At 51.8% G+C, this 6,159-nt stretch overlaps 1 pseudogene; it reads left to right on the top strand.

Moving 5' to 3' along the window:
- The first annotated feature begins 239 nt into the window (after window positions 1-239).
- Window positions 240-2,315, top strand: LOC113914455 (annotated as a pseudogene).
- The last annotated feature ends 3,844 nt before the right edge of the window (window positions 2,316-6,159 follow it).

Raw genomic sequence — 6,159 nt, forward strand, 5'->3', positions numbered from 1 at the left:
GCAATGGGGTGATGCTTCCTTCCCCTGCGGCTGTGGGAAAAGTGCCCGCAGAGGCCTGCCATGTGCATGCTGGGAGCAAGCCCCCTCAGGGCCAGAAGTTGCCAGCCCTCCAGAGCCTCAGGTCCCTGCAGGATGCTGTTAGCTCGTGTCTCTCACGTTGGCATCTCCAAGGGCGGGTGTCCTGGGGCTGGAGGGGCCAGCATCTCAGGAGGATCAGGTGCCTTGTGCGGCCACGGACAATGAGGGCCAAGAGGTGTGATAAGGACTGGCGAAGGGTAGAGAAGCTGGTGACTCTCCTCCCTGACTGCTGCGGAGGGTCTGGGGCTCCCAGGCTCAGCGAAGGGGTTTTCATGCAGGTGGTCCTGTCCGCAGGCCTGGGAGCAGGCGTACAAAGCACCTGCATATGCATGCTCACAGCCTCAGTGTGCACATGAGTACACCCAACACACACACACGCAAACCCAACATATACAACACACAGAGATGTGCATGTACACGGAACACAACACACAGAATACACATGCACCCCATGTACATATACACACATGTGCTCCCTCACACACATCCCATACAACGTGAGCGTGTGCACATACATACCTAATAATATGCACACACTGAACAAATCTCCGCTCTCCCATTCCACAAGGACCTTTTCTCCAGGCTTCCAGCCCCTGGTTGTGCAGAACCTCTGAAAGTGACAGCAGGATGAGGGCCCCACAGGGGCCAGGAGTTCCCTCCCACTGCAGGCTCTCACCAGGTGATAAACATCACCCAGTGGGGTCCCCAGGCCAAGCTTCAGGGCCCCAGCTGGGCGCTCTACTGTTGCCTAGAAGCCTGGCTACACCATTTTGGGTTTTTGTGTAGCAGTTTTGTGAAGAACCCAAACCTGGAGACCTGATCCGGATTTTCCGATTGGCTATGAACACTGGGCCATCTATGTGGGAGACGGTTATGTGATCCATCTGACTTCTCCAAGTAAGCACTGCTGGAAATATTATTTTCAAAATATTTGTTACCATCATGAGAACAATTAGAAGAAAGTGCTGAGCAAGGGAATCCTGAGTTGGTTACTCCCTGAGCTTGCTTGAGCAGACTATACATCCATAACCTACTGAGTAATCGAGTGGAGTCCCATAGGTCTGGAGGCACGGAAGGCAAGTAGAATGCACATTCCAAGGTCAAGGAGGGGATGAGGAGCCTCTGATTTCTGGCGTCCAGCTCATGGATCACTAGGAGTCACATCCTCTGGATGACCTCCCCCAACAGCAATATTTTGGTTATAAAATAGAGATAATATTTACCTCAAAAGTTAAAAGGTGATGAGGTAATATATGGAAAGTAGACAGTTTGTGAAACACTGTCTACTTTTAGGGGATACTAAAATAAATTTGATCTCTTTCTGAAATGTACAAGTGCACAAAAATTGCACAAATAGTAAATGACTATCATTGTTTATAATAGCAAAAGTTTTGAACAACCTAAGTGTTCAATAACAGGGCTTGATCAAATAGATGATCTATATCCATGGGATGGAATACAATGACATTGGCATAAGCAATCATGACATTAACTGACTTAAAAAAATATTCACAGCTCATGCAGTAAAAAGAACAAAATCTGTGATTCCTCCAAACAGCAAGACCTCAATAGTGTACTCCCTTGGTTCTCTTAATGTCCTGTCCCTTCTCCCTCCCTGTCTCGCCCTCTCCTGCAGCTCCCGATGACCATGGTGGTGTCTCTGATTCCAGGTGAGTACCTGGGGGCTGGCTCTGGCATCATCTTTTCCATTCTGAGCAACAGGGCGGTGGTGAGACAGGAGCTCCTTCAGGAAGTGGTGGGGAGCTGCCCCCATAGGGTCAACCTCTTGGACTACAAGTGCAGACCACGGCCTGTGAAGCTGATCTCCTGCTCTGCGAGGGAGAAGACTGGTCAGGAGATGAAGTACAGTGTTCTGGGCAGGAGCTCTGAGGACTTTGTTACCAACCTGAGATATGGTGAGCCCAACAGCAGGCAGGTAAGGCTCTCTTTGAGACAATCCTTCTTTCTCCTAGAGGTCCCCCTGGGGTGGCAGTGACCAAGCTGTGCAGCCAGAGGGGAGAATTACCATGACCCACTGGCTGGGAGTCAGGATGTATGAGCTCAAATCTTCAATCAGCTTCTGATCCACTGGGGGTCTGTGGACAGGCCACTCCCTCCCTGGTCCTCAGTTTCCCCATGTGTAGGAGGAGGAGTTGGATGGAGGACCTCTAGAGGCCTGCCAGTCTGACCTTCTAGGATCCTTCGCCCGTAGGATCCACCCTAAAGGCAGCTCTTGATGCCCCCAAATGATGTCAGGAAGAGTGTGGGCCAAGCCAGCACCATGACAGATCTCCTAAGGTCCCAGAGAGCACTCAGGCAAGGGATGCTCAAGATCCATGGGCCTATGTACGAGCTCAAGGATTCATTTATGGAAGATCTGGGGCACAGCTTCCCCACCCACCCCTTCTGGCTTCCACATGTGTTGTCCCCAAACCACACAGCTAATAAGTGGCAGAGGCAAGATTCCAACCCCAGCTGTCCTTCTCTAGAGTCTCTGCTCCTTACCGCCGTACTGAAGCACCTGCAGGGCTCCAGGCCCAGGAGATTGGGTGGACGGAGGCCCCTGGATAAGATGAGGATGAGGATGAAGATGGGAGCAGCAGGTTTGAGGAGGGAAATGAAGATTTTGGATGTGGTTGGCGATGGGTGGTCATTAGAGCTCCTGGTGGCAATGTTGAGTAACAGTTGGACCTCGGAGTCTGGAGTTGAGGGTTGAGGTGGGGCTGGAGATAGAAATTTCCAGGCAGTGCACAGTGCATAGTGAACCCAGAGTATGCTTCCTGTGGCCATGGTTTCCTGAAGTTTCTCCTCAGCTTCTGCCACAGTCCCTCCCTCCCCAGGGCTGTAGTGTAGCCCACACTGCAGAGCAGTTCCCAGGCTCAGCCCCAGAGCTCTGCCCCACCGCAGAAACAAAGCACAACCCCTCCCCCCTTCCCACCCTGAGTCAGGAACAAATGTGGTCACCCAGTTAGCTCACAAAAAAGGATCCCATCCGCCCATCCCGCTAGTTGTCAGGAGAAGCCCCACCACTAAGAGGCCTCCTCAACCTCCTCAACTTACAGGTCTCCTAGGAAGTAGGTCCCCTGTAACCCAGCCAGCATCTTCCTAGGAGAGGACTCTGGGCTGGCAGCTCAGCGGGAGGGAGGATGAATGTAGCCCCCAGGCCCTTGGGAGGGAGGGAGAACCTGTCTGCACTTGCTGTGGATGCTGACCATGTGCTACTCACTTTCATGTGGCATATGCCCTGACTGGAGGACGGGCGACCCTGGCAATGAGCCTTCTAGGTGTTGTTGGATACTTTCTTTTGAAGAGCTAATCCCCAAACCAGTGACAGCCTGAAGGAGCCCCAAATCCTGCAACTACACAGACCAGTGCAGACACCCCAGGGCTCCGCTGTCTGCGAGACCCTCGCCCTCGGGCCACCTAGGTTCTGTCTCTCCCTTTCCCTCTCTCACTGGCTGAAGGATGGGCTAATTGTACCAAGACCAAAGAATCAGTAAGTGTATCTTCAGAAGGACTTCCACCACAAGTAGTTTTCTAGACTTCTGAACCAGAAAGGAAGAAAGGAACATTAATTTGGCACCTGTTGGGTCTTCCCAGCAATTTCTAGCTAAGTGACCTTGGGAAAATCTCTTGACTCTCAGAGCTTGGGTCCCAACCTTCTCTGGGTTGGGGGTAATGATCCACTTTCCACTGATGTTGTCAGGATTAAGTAAGGTCATGTGGAGAAGTCACCCCCCCATGATGTCTGGTGCCTAGCTAGTATTCCGTGGAGTGTCTACATCCTTCCACCAAGACTCACCATTGTTGTCATGACACATCATTCATTTCACTGTTGGGATGCCAAAAAAAATCCAAACCCAACCGCTGAATTCTGTCCCGCTGTAGCCACACCACCTGGTGCTTGAACCCCCTGACTCTGCGAACGCAGTTCCCAACGTCTTCCCAAGCACCTCCTTTGCTCAGCTCTCCTTTTAGCTTTCTTTGTCAACTCCAAGTCCGGTGCTCATCGTCTGTGACTACCAGATGGAAGTATATACACTTTCCCTGCCTAACCTGCCAGGGCTCAAGCTGCCCCTAGGTTGAATGCTGAACATTAGCCACCTTGACTTTTAGGGCACTGAAAGACTGTGCATGCGGCTCTAATGATGTGTCATTACACATTTGTCCAGACCCACAGAATATCCAACATCGAGAGTGGATCCAAAGGTGAACTGTGGACTTTGGGGCATTATGATGTGTCCGTGTGGGGTCATCAATTGTAACAACAGTGGACCCTCTGCTGAGGGATGTTGATAGTGGGGGAGGCTGTGCGTGGGGCAAGCAAGGCGTGTCCAGGAACTCTCTGTACCTTCCTCCTAATCGTGCTGTGAAGCTAAAATGGCTCTAAGAGATAAAGTCTTTTGAAAAAATTAGCCACCTCTGAATATCCCTCTGTTCCTTCACAGCAAGCCCTCCATGTGGTCTCAGAAGTGCCAAGTCCCCGTGATCTCAGGCTTGCTCAGCCAGCCTCTGCCACCGGTGACCCTACTAAATGGCTGCTCCATTTGGCCATCCTTCGTAGTGGCCACTACAGCCACTCCCTGTCAGGCTTGAGGCTTAGGGATGTCACCCTCCCTGGGCTGTACCTTCCCAAGCATGTGAAAGCTGGTGGGTCCCTTAATCCCCCAGCACAAGAGAGGCCAGGCTGGAACTAACTAGTCACAAGACTCCCCTGAAAACTCAGGGCTACCTGGGGTGACTGAGACATAGGAGGACAAGTGAACTCTCGGGGCCGCCAGCTGGCTGCATGTACCACAGAGCCATCCTCCAAGGGAATGACCCTGTGCTGCCCAAGGTGAGGGGACAGGTGCTCAGGGGAGCCACGTGCCCAGGTGACAGCAGTGCTCAGAGAACCAGGCTGCCCTCAGCAGTCCCTCTGCTGTGGGAAAAGGCCACTGTCCCACCTCTTTATGGTGAGTCACCTAGAGAGCTGCCCAGGACACCACCAGGCAGTCCCCTCATCTCTCTATAGGTTTAGCGGGAGGTCCCCCTAATCCCCATCTGTTTCTATCCTCCTATCCTGGTACCTGGAATTTGCCATAGTGAATTCAGTTTTTAGCCTTTGCCTTTCATACAACATTTGCTTTCAATCTCCTTTCAATGCATTGGTATCTTAGTAAAAAGTAGCCCATGGTGGCTTTCAGTACTCTGGTAGGACCTGGAAGAAATGGGACTTAGGATGGGCCAAGTCTTGGTGTGAGCGTTGTGTAACCTGGAACAACCCTGGTTGTGGGGGAGGGAGGGTGTTCTTTGAAACAAATGGTCAGGATGGGGAGGCAGTAGAGAGTTAGGAAGGAGGAATGCTAAAGAGGGAGGTGGGGAACTTGAAGACAAGCTCCCCTGTTTCCCTGAGAACGCCTCACATGCTGCACGGCAGGAGGGTCGGTCCTACTCTGGGGCCTTCGGGAAGGCAAGCGACTAGAAGGCTCTTTGCCCACCCTTGGGGATGCTGGTCGGGAAAGGAGGCAGGAGGCCTGGGTTGTGAGGATCCCCTCAGCCCTTCCTCTCAGCCAGACCCTCAGGGCAAATGTTGGCACCATCAGCCTGCTCTCTCTACACCCTCTCTGTTTACTTTGCTCTCTGGGCTACTCTAGTGGACCCCCCTTCCTTGAGACTTTTCCAGAAAAGGGTCATGCTCAGTCCCTATGCCCACTCTCTTGGTGCCTGAAAAACAAAAGAGAGAGAGGCTAGTTTTTTCCCAAGAACTCCCCAGGAGTGGCCAACTTTCTAATCAGGAAACCACAAACCAGGGGCAGTAGGCTGACATTCTGCCTGAAAGATGAGGCTACGTAAACTATCTTCACCGTTTTCTAACTAGCACACTGAATATTGAAAATTTTTCCTTGGAAAAATTAAGGATGTGATCATCAGCCTAACAGGGGCTAGAAATGATTTCTTATTGGTGAAACCAGGCTATTCATAAGACAGAAACTGGCTAAAATACTTTTGACCCACCCCACAGTTACAGGAGCAGTGTGAGAGAGCAGCCCAGGGCCTGTTTCTTTAGGGATGGCACCTGAAGCTTGATCCCTAAACTTG

This window comes from Zalophus californianus, chromosome 11, assembly GCF_009762305.2.
Source record: "Zalophus californianus isolate mZalCal1 chromosome 11, mZalCal1.pri.v2, whole genome shotgun sequence".
Lineage (NCBI taxonomy): Eukaryota > Metazoa > Chordata > Mammalia > Carnivora > Otariidae > Zalophus > Zalophus californianus.